Genomic DNA, 9684 nt, shown 5'->3' on the forward strand with positions numbered 1-9684 from the left:
CAGTCCGTGGGGATATTCAATTTTATCGGCATCCAAATCAGAAAGAGATCGCGAACAGGGGAACGAGGGGGGTCGACAGGAAGAGATGTAGAAGGGGGGATCGAGAACGTTTGCTGCATCAACGATGCGGAAACTCTGCGGTGAAATTTGGGTCAGCGTCATGGAACGAAAACGATAGTCAATTTTTTTCGTCCCTCTGCATTGCCGTTCGAATCTCTCCCTTGATCTATAGAATCCTGCTTTCGCCAACTCGACATCGTCTTCCTTATCACATTCTCCGGGTGTGCTCGTCAACAGAGAAGAATCATTCTCTAGGGCGAGTGATACGATCGTTTCTGAACAAGATTCTAGGTCGCTCCTATGGGAGACTTTCATATTTCACTGTTATTTCGCTTCCTTATTTTACAACCCTTTCGTTGCCGTTTACGCCTGCGGACGCTTGGAAAATTTTCTCGCGACGTAGAGAAGTAGCTTCATTCGATGCATTTTCATTTTAATTTGAGGGGGCTGGCGTCGTAGTGGTGCAAATCACATTTTTGAACGTTTGGGTCTAAGTGCTGAAATGTAAGCTACACTTGCGAAATTGTTTAAACGACAAGTGAAGTGAGCTGTAGTTGGGACAGGCTTTCTGGTAAAATTGAATACGATACAGTAGCAAATTTGATGCTGTGGAATTTATTTGATCATTTCTAATATTCTAATGTTACTAATTTTTATAATATTAATTTCTAATAATACTAATTTCTACAATACTAACTTTTATCATACTAATTTCTATGATACCAATTTCTACGATTGCTAATTTCTATGGTACTAGTTTCTAAGATTGCCAATTTCTATGATATTATTTTCTAAGATTGCTAATTTCTATGATACTAATTTCTAATATTCATTTCTAACATTCTCTCTTTCTCAGAATAAAGAAATTGTGCCTTACACCACTATGACTTTAACCCCCTCGTTTAATTCTCTGTTTTATCTCTCGACTATTTCCATTTTAATTTAATAAAACAAATTTGGGAACGACACGGCCGAAGCAAGAAATTTTGCGACCGCTATTGATCATCTAGCGTATGTCAATTGCATTGCACACCGAACTTGCTGCAGAGAAAGGGTTAACCCACCGTGACAAATTCCTTGTGGGAGTAATACCGAGCGAATTGATATATGTATAAACCGATGTTCAAAGTCCAGACGGCAATCGACATGGATTTGAAGATACATCATTGGGATGTGATAACTGGGTTCTTGCAAGGAGCATTGAAAGATGAAGTATTCATGAGCCACCTAAGGGCTTTGTCAAGAAAGGCCATGAAAGTAAAGGATGTCTCCTGTGGAAGAGAATTTATGGGTTAAAATAAGTGTCTCGGACGTGAAAGAGAAAAATTAGAAAGGAATTGATTAATACTTCGGTTTCCGAGGTTTATTATTAAAATTGAAAGAACGAGCAACAGGTGGTAATAATTTTAAGGGACGATTACAGGTGTCTGAATTAAAGTAAGATGGAAATTATAAAATTTCAACTTCAGCTTCATTTTTGAAGTTATAAACAATGAAAGTAAACGTGTGCTGAAAATGATATCAATCGTCACCACTCGGAAATCGTATTTAAAACTGTGAATTGCAACTAGTAAGCAGATTTAATATTTCGTCAGTAATTTTCTTCGTAAAGTGTCGTTAGATGGATACCTACTTCTTTCTACAGCTTCTAAGCTGGAAACCATGCTCAATTGATTTTAAGGATTATTGAATTTCCCCTGCAGGGAACTGTTCCACATTTACCGATACTGAGCCCTAGGCAAATTTTTAATTGTTTGCAACTAAAAAGTTCAGCCGAACTTGGAATTTTTTTTCGTCCCACTTTGCCGCCTAGTATCTACCCTTAAAATTTCTCCCACCTGTTGCCAAATGTCCTATATATATATTATGCAAAAGCAGTGATTTAACGAAGCATAAAAACTAACGAAAATGAAAAATTACTAAGTAACAAAAATACGTGCATTGAAAATTTCCAGAGAAGCTTAGCAACTCCCAGAACGTTTTAACAAATTTTTCAATACTCAAATCAACAGAAATAAAGTGAATTACTATTTACCTCCGCAGCACAAATTTCAAATCTATAAAGAATTAGCAGCAGATTTAATATTAATGTAAATTGACAATTACTCCGAAATTTTTGACAGACAGTGTATATATCTTCGTTTATTTCGTAAAATCTGGTATCGTTTACAAAAAGCTTCCACCTATGATGGCGCACGTTAATACGAACGTCTGTCAATAGGTTGTCATTTACATCCTCGTTTTATGTTAAACAGTTACTTGGTCGGAACAGCTGGTTATCTCATTTGGCACCTTGCTGCGACATGCACTTTTATTTGCCCCGCTTTCACGCACGAAAGACGTATGCACGTCCTCGCTGTACTCTCTAATCGCGTGGTAATACATCGACCTGCGGTTTAGCCTTTCGCGGAAACGTCAATATCGGCGGCCAAAGCGTTGAAGCTGATTTATTGACATGCGAGCAGTTTATAAATACGCCATTTCGCTGCCCCGCGTCTTTCTCTCTCGCGTTTCCAATGTGACACTTGCCTTGCGCAACTTTTCCAGGGAAACACGACGATTACCGAGACAGTGCGCATTTACAGAGCAAATACGTATGAATAATTATACGCTGCTCGCTTTCGAGAAAGTTCAGATCGATTCTGTTCTATTAACGTTTCGCGAGGACACGAGAAAGTTAAGCAAATCGCATCGTATGTTGCCTTCCTAATGTTTCATGGCTGTTAAAACTAGTTTCATTAAACAACTAAACTGTAGACTGTGCTCGATAACACTTCCCCGGAGTATTACGCTTTCCTTCTGCATCCACTATTAATATATTTGCTGCGTTAATAATACTATAACCGGAATCTCAAAGTGCACAGCGATTAGGAGCGATTTAGGAGGCGATTTTCAACCCTTCGCTGTGGAAAGAAAGCACGCGTGCAATATTCTTTTGAGAACTACCGTGTAACAATGTTTCATCGAAATCGGTGATTTTCACTTGGAGATGTTCCCTCAGTGGCTTAGACATAAATGTTGCTATTTTGCAACGATTAGTTCTCAATCAGATTTCTTGGCCTTATTTCTCAATGTTTTCATAAAATATATACCAACCTATGGACAACGTTAAATTTGTTATTAAGTTTCTTTTCGAAGCGTGCGATAGGGCGTCGATCACAAGAAAAATTGAAATACCACAACAAATTAACAGAGTTTTCGCGTATCTTGGCGGAAGCTGTGCCGAACATCAAGTTCCACATATCTGCCGTATACCGAAAAGAATCAAAAGCTCCCAACGGCGTAGGTTAACAAAGAGCGATACATATTGGATGAAATTCATTATTAAACGGCTCACAGTATAGCCGTAGATGTGTCACAGTGAATTTCGTGGTATTAAACAGGACTTTTTCGTCGTCACGTTCGGCAAGCCGGGACCAACCCTCCCCGTAATAACAGTGGTCGTGGCCAAGTCCCACGAGGGCGGTGAATAAGGGCCACACCGTGGACTGACTTCGTAGTAGTTAGATCGCGCAAACTTTCGGTACCCTACTCGCGTAATTTTCCAAGTTATGTCGTCGCGCGGCCGAGGCGTAATTTTCCACGGTGTATATTATAAGCTATTCGTGACCCGACCCGCAATGTTTTTTAATTTTTCTTCCCCCGGAACGATCAACGCGGTAGGAAAATACGACCGGGATAAATCCGTTGTGCACACACACACCATAGCGGGGGGATAAATTCCGGCGAAATCATTGGCTCTTTTTCACCGTGCATTATAACCCGGTGCCAGGGATCCACGGAAACGTAGGATGTAAATTAAACGTGGTATCGCGACGAAATATCTGCCCGGTTGAAAGAAATATGCATCTCGACGGTGATATTTCAACGGAAACGCTTCCAATACCAAAGTTATCCTTATCGGCCGCCAATAAAAATTTTTCATCGGGGACCACCCCGGTGTAATAAGTTATTTCCGTAGGACAATTAAAGCAAACGAACCAGATAAGATCGTGAACCTGGTGAAACCCTCTGTCGCGTCGTTCGTTTCGATACGCGATTCTTCTTCTTTTTCTCTCTCTCTCTCTCTCTCTCTCTCGTCTCCTTTTTCCCCCGCCCAGGGAATGCAGTCTCGTGTCGAGAATGTGGCCGCGCCTCTGTTCTCTCTCAGCGGGAGGGCTACACACGAGAGCGAGAAGTTGCAGAGTGGCCCTTTATTTTCATTTTCGTTGCTTCCCTCGTGGCGCTGTTTCTCCCTATATTTATCTAATAGCACCACCCCAGACCGCGGGCTCTTTTCCTACACCGGGAACCGGCTCACCGCAGCTGCGTATAGCTCCGGTTGCGCGCACTTTGCGCCTCCATTATACGGCCAGTTTCCTTTCCCGCTCTGCCGTGTCCTCAAAATAATTAAGAGTTCATTAAGGGAAGATGGATTGCGCTGTTTAAAGCTGGTCTCCAGCACCGTTTCAATCCCTCTTCTATGTTCACGCAAACTTGTCTTCATCTTTTCCATTACTCTCTCTCGCTCTTCTTTGCTTTTCGTCGCCTCTGTCTTTTCCTATCTCCACGTTCTACAATCGTACTACGCGAAAATCTACGAATAAAGGACCGTTGTTTATTAGCTGCCAGATATTTCGTCCCCGTCCACCTCTCGTTATACGGCCTTCCGTTTCTCCGCTCGCTGTACTCTTCCTGCTCGCTGTACCTTTTTTTCTCTGATCGTCCTAACGCTTAATGGCTCCGACACAATGACTTCGAGTTTAAACGACGAAGCTCCGCCCGGGGCGACCGGCCATTTGTCAGCCAACAAACCTCTCTGACATCCCTTTTTTGGCAAATCGCGCGGCCCTACCCACCGAAATTCGTTCCTTGCGGATCTCCGATTGTTTATTTTTCTTTCGATCCGCGGCAGAAGATTCGAGAGAGAGAGAAAAGGACGCACCGCTACCAATTTTCACGTTCGCGGCACGACAACGTGAATAGTCGTGCCATAAGCTTTTGTGCTCGGGAGGCTTCTATATTGTAAAATATACCTGCGTGGAAAATACAACGGGTCCGTGAATTTTAACAACATCGTACGTTTGTTTCATTGAAAATATATATCTATAATATTTTAATTAGTCGTATCAATATTGTTTTCTTCGAAACGTCGCTAACTTTTTATTTTCGCGTATTTTTCGCAAACGAGGAATTTCGCTTCCTATTTAAAATAATATTCTATCTGTCGCGAAAACTAGTATTTCAAATATTTCTTTCTCCGAATTTCACTCCCAGCTCTGCTATGTAGAAATAACGAAACTCTCCCTCCTGTTTCCTCTCGATGGCAAGAATCGAAACGACTGCGGGATCTTCTCGACAGCCTGAATAGTTTACATACTCCCGATGGCTTTGTATAGTCAATGTAATTCGCTGTTGCGAAAATAATAGTACTGGAAACGTAAAAGTTGCTACTTGCGTATAGTCGACGGAGAATTATATCGGAAATAGTTTCAAGGCAGCTATGCGATGTTGAGATCCCTGCAGGGTCGTGTCGAAACTTTCCCAGCGATACTGGCATAGTTGACAGACTGCGGTATGTCAGCACAATAACAGTATATTATTTATTCAGGAGGTCGCATGATCATTTCCAATAAAATACACCCTCTCTCTCTCTCTCTGTCTGTCGTTAGTTTCTGTTCTTTTTTTATTTCACAACTGGTGATGGACGAGCGATGGAAATAACGAGAAAGTTTAATAAACCAGGGTTGTTTTCAACACCGGCGAGAAACATTTTACAGGATGCTGTTAAATGTAAACGCGTACACCGTTGAAGTGAACTAAATTGTAAAGTATATAAACACTTTTAACGAATATTTCGTTGCGTCGAATAAACACGGAAAAAACATGGAGCAAACGCAGTTTTTCTTATGAATTATTCATATTTCGAAATTGTAACAATGGCAATTTTTAAATCGCTTTTATCCATGGAAATATTTTCCCTTTTTTTTCATGAATACCGAAACTTTTCCCCCGCGATCGACAAATTCGTCAATTAACTTCGAGCTTTTAATTAAATTTAGCGTCTCACAGCGGCTTCCTCTAGACCTATTACTACAGCCTAATGCACTGGGTGATCACTTTAATAGTCTTCCAGAATTCCCTTCGTATTTCTTGTTTTTGTTGGAACTTTTTTAAAAAGCTCCAAAAGAACCACGTTTGTACATTTTCTTCTTTCTTACACTCATAGAACATTCTGACAAAGTTTCTGTGACACCCTGTATATTAAGGAGAGAAATATGTAGGACAGAGGTGGAATTGAATCTAATTAATCGAATCTCTATAACCGCTAATCGCGTTCACTCACTCTCCACGATGTCTCTCCCTTTTTCTACCGTTGAAACTATTACGAATAACAATTCCCGAGGTAAATTTACGACTCATTTGCTAAAAACGGCCTGTCTCCGCAGAATCTTTCTACAAATCACGCGCATGGTAGACTGATTTAAGTGGCTCTCTGGTGGATTTGACAATAAGATCGAAGGAGAGATTCGAAAGAAGGATAGTTACCTTCAAAGACCAGCTCCCATTACGGTTATTACTCGTCGTCCAGAGTAGCAAGAACCTGGTAGATTGCCTCAAATCACCGACTGCGATCCGCCTAGCAATCAAGCCACCCCGTTTTTCTTCGTCCTGCCGATCCTAGCCTTCGTCTATAAGTTAACCCGCCCGCCCCCTCCGCCCCTCCATTTTCACCCCATACCCGAAATCCATTATCGATCGTCGCCCGTATAATGAACTTTAAATCGGTGATTACATTAATGAGACGTCGACGCAAGATTTCGCGTAGGTCTAAGCTACTAGAATCTGCAAATTGCCCTCCAGTTTTGATGCCTACCGATCGACACATACCGGCAGAAATGCCGGATGAAATTTGCCAATTATGGTGTAATTGACAAACATTGTTTTCACGGATTTGGTGACTTCGGTATTGAATGGTAACCAAATCTACTATCGTCGTTGAACTGGATATACAATTCTACGTTACATTGCCCTCATCCACCTTATTTTGGGGAGGATTCGCCATTTTTTTGGCCGAATTTTCAATGTGTTAATTATTGTATTAATAAACATAATTTTTACGGATTTGGTGACTTCGGTATTGAACGGTTAGCAAACCTAATATCGTCGTTGAACTGGATATACAATTCTACGTTACATTGCCCTCATCCACCTTATTTTGGGGAGGATTCGCCACTTTTCTAGACGAATTTTCAATGTGTTAATTATAGTATAATTAATTAACATAATTTTCACGGATTTAGTAACTCCAGCATTAAATGGTTATCGAACCGAGCATCGTCGTTGAACTGGATACACAATGCCACGTTACATTGTCCCCGTTCACCTTATTCGCGAGAGGATCCGCAATTTTTCTATCCGAACTTTCGCGTAGAATACAAGTAGAAATTGTTTTCGTTTCGGGTAACGTAAAAAACACGAGCAAGACAGCCGTTATCGTGAAATATTATTTTTAACCGAGTGGGGTTCCTCTCCGGAAGCGAGCGAAGTACCGTCGTACAAAACTGTAAATTGAAAAGCAACCAGAATAATTTTAACCAGAGCTCGGTCCTTCGCTTACCAACAGCATTTCACCTACACGTCCGTTCCTCTCGCTCGCTTTTTCCACTCTTCTCCTCCTTTCTCTCTCTCTCTCTCTCTGACTTCGTTTTGTCAACCTTTCCTCGTTTTTAAACTGTGCTTGAAAGCACGAGTGCCGTATCGTATTTACACAGGCACTGGCTGCTGACAGTCGAGCGACTAGGGGAAAGAGCAGTAGCCATTGTGCTCCAGTGGGTCACACGTGGAATAGCCATGCCGGTGGGTGGAGAACAAACAACTATATGCGAACTTACTCGATTAAGGACGATTGAAACGAACCCGTTTTACCGGGACTTGGAGCGCGCGCGCCGGTATTGTGTCCAGTTTTACGTGCCGCACAGATGCTGTAAATCAACGTTCGAGTTACACTGAATGAAGCGCGTGGAAAAAACTTGATCGTATTTACTGAATAAATCCAAGACCCGTTTCACCGCGTTAGAGAAATGCTCCGACAATGGGCCGGCTGTATTGATTTTAACAGCGACTTCGTCGCCGTTAAACAATTTCGCGATACACCGCGAACGTTCTGCTGTTCGCTCTTTTCAACATTTACCGTCGGCATCGCGAGACTAATCTCGCCGGGAAAGTATATCTCGCGAGAATATAAACATCGAGAAGGACGCGTGTCGTTTCCTCGAATATTTTAGGTTTCTGCTCCTTTTGAAAAGGAGCGAGGCATCTTGATATCCTATGTAATAAAACCGAATCGATATTCAATTGTGCGATCGAGACATCTTATCAGCAACCGGGTTTACGAGTCTTGTACAAACACGACTGACTGCGTTGATCAAAGCGCATCTGCATTTGATAGATGTCAGACTCGCTGCGCGAGCGTAATTCAGTTCGACAGAGCTGGACGAGAGCTGTTCAATAGAACATATAAACTGTGCAAACCAGTGATTAATGTTCCCTCCTTCTACTCTTATTGTTATCGTCTTGTCGGCGTATAAATAATGTCGTTCTCATATTCGAGGGGTCTTTTCAACCGATGCATACCGGGTGTCCCAATTTCTTCCGACTCTTTTCCAACGAAACTTTGTCAGTATGCTCTATGTACATCGGTAAATGGAAAATGTCATATAAACATAAGTCGTTTGAAGTTTCGTTGAAAAGTTACAGCAGTAAAACGCTATACGAAGGGAATAATATTTCGTATTTCTCTTGTAACTTTTCAACGAAGCTTCAAACGATCTACGTTCATATAACATTTTCGTCTCACCTATACCCATAGAACATGCTGACAAAATTTGATCCGAACGAATCAGGACACCCGGTATGCATGGATGGTCGCGTAACAATAGTCAATTGCATCAGTCAGTGTACGATTCAGACGTGTAAGAAAATAACATGGAAAAGGAAGGATACGCGGACAGGATAGGAAAAATGTGCAGAGCCATAGTTACGGTGATAAATCACTCTCGATCTTACTCGGGAGATCCTTTCAGGTTCTTGTTAGTGAAACGTCGCTCTTTGGGGATACCGGAGAAAACGGGTCGAAGGAACGGTTCCAGGGGGAGGTTAGCTACAGCAAAAGATTCCACCGGAGTGACGAGGTGTGCGCTTCTTCGTACGCAACAAAACATCGGAAGATTCAGGTGACGGTATACGGTAATCCTACTTGACTAACATGAGTTAAGCGACGTCGCCCGGGTGTTCCTCCGTGTGTCTGGAAAAGAAAAATTGCAGACAAAACGTGGTACGCTCTGTAGGTAAGGTCTCGGTTTTCCTTTGAAAAAAAAAAAGGGGCGGAGAAAGCCGAGTTGACCATACGGTCGAGCACTTTTGATAATTAAAGTGCTGTGTTAGCAGCATACACACGGACAGCATCCCCATCGAAATGGGGAAAGTTAAATGGCCCTAATACCTTTTCCCGATTGCCCTAATAACTTTACCTCTATTTATTCTCACGTGTTTGCCAAAGCCACGATCGAACGGAAATGCAGCGATCCGGAAACCGCGGAATTCGTTTGGAAATTCAACAATGCGCAACCCATCAAGATCGAA

The sequence above is a fragment of the Habropoda laboriosa genome, unplaced genomic scaffold (assembly GCF_001263275.1).
Source record: "Habropoda laboriosa isolate 0110345459 unplaced genomic scaffold, ASM126327v1 scaffold67, whole genome shotgun sequence".
Taxonomy (NCBI): Eukaryota; Metazoa; Arthropoda; class Insecta; order Hymenoptera; family Apidae; genus Habropoda; species Habropoda laboriosa.